We start from the raw sequence: 9,976 nt of genomic DNA on the forward strand, positions 1-9,976 counted from the left end.
AAAACTGGCCAGGTTGGTTCAAGATCATTCAAATCTGGGTTGAAAGTGGGTGCTTTCCTGTTTGGTTATCATTCATCCACTCGGCTGTTTTTCTTAGTACATCTTCAAAACATGATAACACTCTTTTGTTGGATTTTTTTTGTTCCCCTCTCCCACTGCAGCAGTGTGCGGAGACTGCTGACTCACTGGGTTCTGAGTGTCCTCTCAGGCCTCCGAAGGGCCATGACAGGAGTAACCATAGCTGTGGCCATGCTCTGCCTTCAGTGTCCTCCACTGCCCGCTGCAGACAGGCTTTCTCATGAGCTATCACCTCACCAAAGGGCGCCACTCCTCTTAAATACCCTGCAGTGACCTAGTGTCACCTATTTTAGGTCGAAATGCTTGTCTTGAGAGTACAAATACTCGATGTACTTTTTGCCCTTAGCAACACCACTTCTTAAATTTAAGCCAGTGGAGAATCTACTGTGAAGGTAAAAGTTTAACCCTGCCTGATAATATAAAAGCTGACAACTGCAGAATAACTGAAGGTAAATATAGAAGGCAAAGTGGTCCAACTAAAGAGAAAGAAAAGTTGACCTAGTCTTTCTGAAAAGCAAAAGTTATAGTTTGGTTCACTTCTGAAGCACAGTGCCCATTTCTTAACCTTTTTAATGAGTAGTTGAAGTATTTCTCTGGTAGCCAGTAGACCCAAATAAGACTAATGTAACTTTCAAAGAGTAGCTGAATTTATAATTTAATCTTTTATCCTGGAGGATGTGAACAGCCTAATACTTTGTGTATTCTTTCCCTCGAAGATATAATAGAAATTGAAATAATAGCCATTTACAAAATTATTTAAAGGCTATAAATTTTAATTGATCATATCACACATATTTCTTAATTCCATCAAGTGGGACACGATTTGAGCTAATGACTAAAAAAATAACTTCAAAGCAAGGAGATCTTTGAGATAGGTTACAAATCACAATAAAAGGATAACAAGTACAGCATCTCCACACTCAAATTCAGGGTTCTGCTAACTGAGCAAGAGCCATGCTGCAGTTTTACCAGTAACCCCAGGAGAGTCTAAAATGCTACCTTTACAAAACTACCCACTTGACCTCTACTTGAAGGTCCATCTACTTTCCCGAGTAAATTACTCCTGCAAATCTGATCAGCATGAAGAATGAGCAAGATCTGTTTTCTACTTTCGCCTTAGAACTCCTTCCCAGAACACTCTCTGTAAGGTAGAAAATGAGAAAAAAGGAAAATGACAGCTCTTCTGAAACGGTGGCCAAGAGGACTCCATTTCTCGGTTTTTGAACTAGAGAGGGATCACCCGCTAGTCAAGCGATCTGACCCACAGTCCTTTCACTAACACATGCATGTTTTCCCCTTTTCAGAAATTGAGTGGCAAAGCCATAGGAAAAGAACTTGAGGTCTCTGATGAATCCAGCAAGAAACAAAAATTGTTTTCTAAAATGCAAACACTTTAACTGATGTTGCTAAACTGATTTGATTCACTAATTGAAAAAGGTTAACAAGTAAATGTCAAATCTACCAGGGCGCCAAGGCTTTTTTTTTTTCTTGTCTTTTTCCTTTTTATCAGTACCAGGGATCGAACTCACGACTACCTGCTTGCAAGGCAGGCGCTTATGCCGCTGAGCTAAATCCCCAGCCCCCAAGGGCACCAAGGCTTGATGGAGCTGAGACCTCACCAATCAGCACATTGGCAAAAGTAGATGACACACCCACCCGTATCCAGCCACACTGTAACATGCAACTCTGGCATCCCCATCTATTTTTCCCAACACACACTTCCAAGGCCCTCAGAGCATAACAGAAGTCCTGGAGTGTGAGATGAAAAGCTATTTATGGGCTAGGTTGGTCACTCAATCATAGAGCATTTGACTGTCATACCAGTCCATGAAGCTCAGGCTTTGATCTCCAGCAGAGAGAGAAAGAGAGAGAGAGAGAGAGAGAGAGAGAGAGAGAGAGAGAGAGAGAGAGAGAGAGAGAGAGAGAGAGAGAGAGAGAGAGAGAGGCAGAGTTAGACAGATGGACAAAAAGCAGGAGACAGACAGAGAGAGAGACAAAGACAGAGAGAGGGAAAGAGAAGAAAGAGGAGGAGGAGAAGGGAAGGGAAGGAAATGAGGAAGAGGAGATGGGCAAGGGGAAAAAGAGGAGAAAGGAGAAGAAGGGAGAGGAAGGAGGAGAGGAGAAAGAGGGAAAAGACAAATCATTTCCTCATAGCCTAACAACAATTGGGACACGCAATTTCAGTCTGAGGAGAAACTGCAGTTGGCAGTGATGAGAGACAGAGAAAGATGCTCAACAGGGTCAAGTCAAAGTGGGTCAGTACTTGCGTTTGAGTGGCACAAATGGCCTTCCAGAAGCAGCTCCAAAACAAGATACAGAGAAAGTGATACTGACATAGATTCTGAAGAGCAAGACTAACAATAAGTATGCAAAACATGCCAACATAGGAGCATTCTATGACAACATAGGATGTGATGTACATACAAGATGGTACACTGGTGATAGTGGTTAGGGCTGTCTAGGGGAACATAATGCGCACATGCAAAGGGACTTACTAGGTGGGCTTATAGGATCAGAGATGGGAAAGCCCACAATGACTGTCTGCACACGGAAGAGCCAGTGGATCCAGGAGTTGCTCAGTCCAAGAAGCTGAAAACTGCAAATCAAGAGGAATCAAGGATATAGAAATAGTATGAAGCCAAAGACCTGAAGCTCCCTGGGAAGTCACTGTTGTGAGTCTGCATTGGATGGCTGAAGAAACTGGGGTTCCATGCCCTAGTGTCCACAGGAAATGGCAACAAAAGACACAGAACAAAACTCCTCAAATGCCCACCAACTTCCTTCTTCTTTCATTTTTATTCCTTCCAGACTATGAGTCCATTGGATGGTGCACTGAGTGTGTGGGGTAAGTTTATCACCCCTCAGTTTGCTTGTCTGGATGCCAGGCACCTCCAGAAACACTCCACGGACACCCAGAACTATGCTTTTACCTATGTGCTAGGAGTTTCTTAAGCCATAAGTTAATGTAGCATAGCTAACAATTGCACTGTCTTTCTCCCAAATACAGCTGATGATCTGCAAGAGAAGGGAAGAAAGACAAAGATCAGAAGTCATATTGTTACAGGCAACTAAGTTAGAAATATTGTAGGCAATCTGACAGAGGTAGGTCCTTAAAGGAGCCAGTGCAGAAGATCAGGAGGGCCAGATCTCAAGACAAAAGACAAAACAAATGCAGTCACACCCTAAGGATAAACACTGGGGACTAACATTCTAAATAAGTATCACCATGATATCATGACCACCCTGATACCGTGATCATGTTAGGGAAGCCAGAAGAAACTACTAATCCAATCCCCTACCATCAAAGTCCCAATTTCTGCTTGCTACATGACTTGCTTCCCTAATGGATCTCAATTTAATAAATCCTACCTGAGCAATTATGCTCACTATCTTATTGGTTGACTGTAATTCTGTCCCACCTTATGCCCACCTTGCAAGTTCTCATTTTTCCCTACTTTGGACCCACCTAATCTCATGGTTTTGCTCTATAAAATTCACTAGAGAAGGCAGGGTCTTTGGCAACCCACTTGGGATCCCTTCTGTCTCTCTCTCAGACAGAGGTTTTCTTTCTCTTAATAAATATATTCTGTTCTTAACCCAATTCTTAACCTCCATTGTTGCTAAAATTCATTCTTCTATTTTAGAGAACACAAACTTATACCTGACATTTAGCAGGTTTGGAGTTTCTTTCCCCATATCAATATCAAAGGGAAAATGCTATCTTTTCCTCCCCCCATTTCTTGATCTCTTATGGTAGAATAGTCCATATATGCATCCATATCCTCAGCTCCTGTTTCAAGATTATTCAGCCAGGCTGTCCTAATTCACTGAACTTTGTCTATGTCATCAGTGGATCAAACCCAATAATCAATTCCAGGATCTCTCTTTCTCCACATCTCGGCTATACTTGTCACTAACGATCCCTCTCTCTTTCTTGATGAGCTTTCTCCACAGTCTCCGAGACTCCACTCTCTCTGTACTTACTACTTACTCAATTTTATCTGCTGTGTTCAACCCTGTCATTTTCCTGATCTCTGGAATATTCCACATCAGTGCTTAGAACACTTCTCTATGTGCAATCACTTCAAAAATAATCTTGTACAGTGTCCCAATTTAATTCTCCACCTCCAAATTGTCTCCCAAGCAGCAGAGTCACATATCAACATACCTACCTGCTATTACCGCTGCAAGTTACCCAAAGGTAACACACCTAAAACCTTTTTAGCCACTACTCACATGCCTAAAACTTCTCCTCCTGCAATATTCACCATCTAGCAAAGAAGGTCTTCAGCCTAAAATTTTATGCCATCCTTGAATCTTCTCTTTATATTAAACCTTACCCTGATGCAAAGCTCCAGGTCTACCACCATCTGGAATCTGCCCGCTTTTACCACCACTACCCTAATCCAAATCACCATATTGCAATAGCTTTCCAAGGAGCCCACTTGGATTTTCTCTTACTTGCCATCAAATATTCTCCTAAGAGCAGTGTGTGTGATCCTTTTCAAGAACTACTGAGGTCATATTGCTTCTCTGTTAAAAACCACAACCATTCAAACTATACAACAAAATCACTAGCTTTGCCTACAAGAGCTGTGTGATCTGACCTCACAGCTGCTTTTCTACTTTTCTGATCTTATTTTCAGTTAACTATTCCAGAGTGGCCTTCTAGCCAATTTTTGTTTAAATTAAAAATTTGAAAAAGTCAAGCTCAATCTCAATTGAGAACTTTGCGCTATGGTCTCCTACTTATGAAATACACTGATGGAGACCACTATGAAGCAGCTCTGAGAAGGATTTAAAATTAACCAATTGGCTCTGCATGTTTAGTTGTGAGTCTGTCCAAGGCCTGGACCTTGTTTCTGGAAATGAGCAGGAGACTCATAGGAAGTGAAACTATGGGTCACTGATCCTGGCTGAGACCTGTAGTGGCCTGTGATGCCTCAAGGGACAGGATAAGGTCACAACTGAGGATGCCTGACTCCCATCCCAGTTAACTCATTAAAGACTGCAGCTGTAGGTGTTTCACTCCTGTAATGAAAGCCAACCTGGAGACTTTCTCCTAAGATAATTCTCATCGATTAACATAAAAATCATTCTTCTAAATTAACGTAGTCTGTTACTTGAAGAAGTCCTTGAACCACTGCCAAAACTGCTCACATTTCCAGGTTTTCTACTGTAACCTTTCCATTATTTAAAAACCAAATAAACATGGGCTGCCCAGAGAAGTTCTCTGTCTCAGCCCCCTGAGAATCTCAAATTCTGCCAGTGGGCTTTGATCCTCCTGGAACCCTAACATCATCCCACTTGGCTCTTTTATTTAAGACTTTGCTATTCACTTGTTTGGGATGTTGCAGGCCTGATCAGTCCAGGATAATACACTTCTCTTAACTTTCTGTCTGGCTCCTCTGTTTTCCCTTCGGCCTTTCCAGACTCTTGTCAATCACCCCACCATAAAGGCCTTCCATCCCTCTCTAGGGAGCAGGTCACCTCCCTGATTTTTTTTCTGCCTAATGCTTTCACCTTTTGAAATATTAAAGGTCTAACCCTGTGGTCATGTTTCTCCAACTAGAACTCAAGCTTGCTTGTCTTCACTGAGGAACAAAGAGTATTACAACTAGAGATGTGCAAGCTAGGATTAGCTAGCAATTAACTGAAGGACTAGGGCTCTGAGATTCATGTCAAGCACCAACTGGTCTTGCGAGCCTCCAGCAACCAGATGTTCCATTAATGCTCCAGGAGTAGCATCTTACATTTAGAGGCTTACAGATAACCACATTAAAACAAGCAGGGGAAAGAGGCTTAGAGCAATGGACTGAGACAACAGCTCCTCCCTTCCAAGGAGGCCAGGACTCCTCAGCTCTGACTTCCATGTCGAATGACTCTGGAAACTCAGTTGACTAAATTTCCTGGGCTTCACTCCTACTTCTGTGAAGTCTGCTGTACCTTGCCTTTGTGTCAGAGGGACCTTTCTCTACTCCACACACTGAGGTCAACGCTGAAAGACAATCACAATGCGTCCACCTGCAGCTTCTGCCTGCAGGTCCCCTGTGTGTGACATTGGTGTTAAAGCACTAGATGTCAACCATCATAGGTACTATGATGTCACAACCAAATTCTACAGAATATCACAAATAAGTTGTTATTCTGCAAACATTCAGGGTCCAACATCTGAAAACTGTAAGTTATTCTCTTTTTAACTAATTATATTGTTTCTATGTTGATGAGGCCCTACACTTGCATTCTGTTTTGCATCACTAAATTGGAGAGAAAAGGGTGGCATAAACATGCAGGAAATTAGAAATGTCCTATCTACACAGTGTGTGCAGCATGCTAGCATCATTTTTATGTCTATCATGACAGAATTAAAAAGGTTGAGAACAGTTGCTTTAAAATTGCCCCTGAAAGAGCATGTAATATTTTCCATAAATTGGGGCTAGAAATTTTAATTATGTATAAATTTGGTCCCATTAAGTAGAAAGAAATGTCTTGGCAGAAAATCAAGTCAGAACACTTAGTATGAACTACAAGGGGGCTGAGAAAACATCCCTTAGTACTTTTCCAACTTTACCTCCCACTCCAGACTTTTGATTTCCTTACAACTCCCAGATTGTACACTTCATGTTTTTATATCCAAGCCTTTACCCACAATATGCTTCACTCCTGGCATCCATTTCCTCCCCTTTTCTCCTCTTATTTGAATCATAGCCAGTCTTTGAAATTAAAGTGACTTTTCATTTCAAATATAAACCTTTCCTTCAGCACTATGGTTCACTCTTCCTTGGAGACGCTAAGATTAATTCCAGGAGCAAAGGATTAATTTGCAGCCTTATGTTGGCAGCTATCTCTTCGCATAGCAGAAAGGACACAGTGGCCTAATTGTAGGATCTGAGCACATCTGGACAGTGAAGGAGGTAGACTGTTTTGGATGTCACTGGTAATTTTTGCATGGTCCTTTGCCTTCCCCCAGATGTCACCTTCCACTTATTGGGACAGTTCACATATGCCAATGGTTTCCTGTTCCCAGAAGTGTTCCCAGCCTGTGAACCAGATGGGTCAAAAATGCTAAAGGGTTAACAATCTTAAGAGTCGCTCTCAATCATTGAAGGATGGGAGCTAATAGATCAATACCAGAGTTTCTTTGACTCTGGGTGGGAAAGTCCCACGTGTACTCCATGGAGTCTCTCCAATGATGTCCAGAGACAGTGAGCCCAGCAACCAGAACAATGACCACTTTGGTTACCATGCTTTGCTCCTGCTGTGGTCTGAATTCATCCCCAGTGTTAATATATTGAAACCTAATCACCAATGCAATAATACTAAGAGATGGGGCCTTTAGGAAGAGGATAGTTAACTTTAGCCTTCAGTGACTCTCTAAAGAAGACTAAAGAAGGCCCCTTGTTGGTTTTAGCCTCCTTCTACGTGAGGATATAGGCATTTTTTTTTCTTCAGAGTGCGCAGCAACAAGGCAATATCTTGGAAGGAGACAGAGAGGCTTTCCCAACCATCAGATTTTCTGATTTATTGATCTTGGACCTCTTGGTTTCCAAAACAGAGAGAAGTAAATTCGGATTATTTATAGATGACTTGCTTTATGGTGTTTTTGTTATAGCAGTGGAAATAGACTAAAACACCATCCTCCCTCTGTTTCTTGGGCTCATCTCAGAAATAAACTATTAGTATCTGAATCTTCACCTTGAGGCTTGCTTTTTGAAAAACACAAGCTAAGACATTAACTGATTAGTTTTTTTCTTCTTCAAAACAGATCTTCTGTCTTATTGTCCTGTATAAACCCTTGAATAGTCTCTTGAATAAAAGAGGTAATAACAAAATCCAGTAACTGAAATCCATCTATCAATAGTAGAACACCTGCATAATTAACAAAAATTGAAAAAATATTTACTTTTGCTGTCTTCCCTTCCCTTCACATGTAGTGCCCATAAAACAATTCTAGAACAAAATGAGTTTTGAAGCCATTTTCCTCCAGCCTTAGGATTAAGAAACAAGGTTTCAGTATGCAAGCCAAGCCCCATCTTGAACAAGTACAATGGTGCCTCAGTTCACAAACGTAATTTGTTCTACCATTCTGGAAAAGATGGCCACACAGGTATTGTGAGAGAAAGACGGTCATGCTCATCAATTGATGTAGAATTTGCAAACAAAACCAAAATTTTGCCCAGACACTTTCATGTTTGGTTTGTGAACACAGGAACCGCTGTATATGACTCGGATCTTGTGTCAGTCATTCAGTCATTAGTCAAGATAGCCAGGGTGCTCTCATGTCTCAGGGACTGACGTTTATTGGTTCTCTCCATAAACTGTGAGACAATAGTCTTACATCTCTGGAAGAATATCAAATTTAAGAACATTTGTGAAGGGATTTTTGAGAATTGGGAAATGTTGATGAATTAATTAATGTTCAATTTGTCTGACAGTAACAAAAAATCTCAAAATAAATCATGATATCTATTTCTATCCCCCAAAAGATTGACTGGGTGTGATCCATAACTGCCCTCACACTGCAGTATCAGGGACTCAGACTTATTCTCTCTTGTTGCATCTTAGTTCATAGTTCAGTTTTTTTATTATCTTCATGCTTTTAGCAATGCTGAAGCTCCAGCCATTGCATCCACATAAAAGCTGGTAGAAAAGCAAAACTAAGAGGAGGTTGAGTCCCTCTAAGGACACTTTCCAGAGGCTGAACACCCTATTTCTACTTATAAGTCATGATTAGAACTTACTTCCAGGACAATCCCTAGCTGTGAAGGAAGCTTTATTTCAATTAGTCCTAAACCACATTAAAATTAAAGATCATGTCATAAATATTTTTATAGTGAGAGAGAAGGGACTTTGGGAGACAGCTGGCGACAACTGACATGTCCTGAGAAAGATGGCAAAATCTGGCCATGTCAGAATCTAATGCCATGCCACAGAATAAAAGCACAAATGAGAAACAGATAAGAATCACTTTGCAAGTTCTTTCACTGATCCACTAACAATTTCATGATTACAGAAGAGGATCAGAGAGAGGTTGAAGACAGGGTTTCAAAATATGAATGATGGAAGTTCAATTTGAGTTCATATCAGGAAGTTGTGAGTATGCTTGTTTCAGTGACACCAGTGACCAAAGAAAGATATCAAAGCTAGAGATTATCAGAACTGAATGTAATGTGACTTGTAGGAGAATAGTCTGAGTGAAGTGCTCAGAATTATCCGGAATATTTCAGAAAGAAAAGAACTTCAGGATTCCGAGTGATATACTGCACTGTACCTCTGTGAAAAGCTGCTGAAAGCTTGTCATCTTGAAATTCTATGTTTCAAGAAAGCAAGCTTGGAATGGAGTTTTAAAAGCATTTGCAAATTCAGACAGGAAGCACAGTAAGATTCACCACAATGGTCCTACAGTTCCAGTACTGAAATTCTATGAACACAGCTACTGGGTCAGGAGAGCAGAGAAAGTCCACTCTGGGTATGAAGTGAAGTTCAGCCCATCCCAGACCCCTTGGACTTTCAGGTTGGCCAAATAGTTACCTAACACCTAACTCTTTGGAATTCAATAAGTAGACAAGAAATATTTTTTATTAAATGGTTATTCAAGGAATTAAGATGTGCTATATATCAATTCCACAAAAGGAATATAAATGAAATATGCTGCAAACATGTATTAATAAAAATAAATAGGAGAAATAAAAAAATAACTTTACAAAAAATACGGAATCATCATTACTAAGTCACTAAAGAACAAATGTTACCCTTCTATCTCTGCATTTTTGCTTGGTCATCCTGTAACACACTAACCAGTATGAGCCATATCAGATTTTATGGGTTTTCCCTTCCTTTTAATTAACTTTAAAATCTTATTAGCCTGATTATTAGCAATATGTTACAAGGCGCCAAG

The sequence above is a fragment of the Cavia porcellus genome, unplaced genomic scaffold (genome assembly GCF_034190915.1).
Source record: "Cavia porcellus strain 051 isolate PalLab524CR breed Dunkin Hartley unplaced genomic scaffold, mCavPor4.1 scaffold_1, whole genome shotgun sequence".
NCBI lineage: Eukaryota > Metazoa > Chordata > Mammalia > Rodentia > Caviidae > Cavia > Cavia porcellus.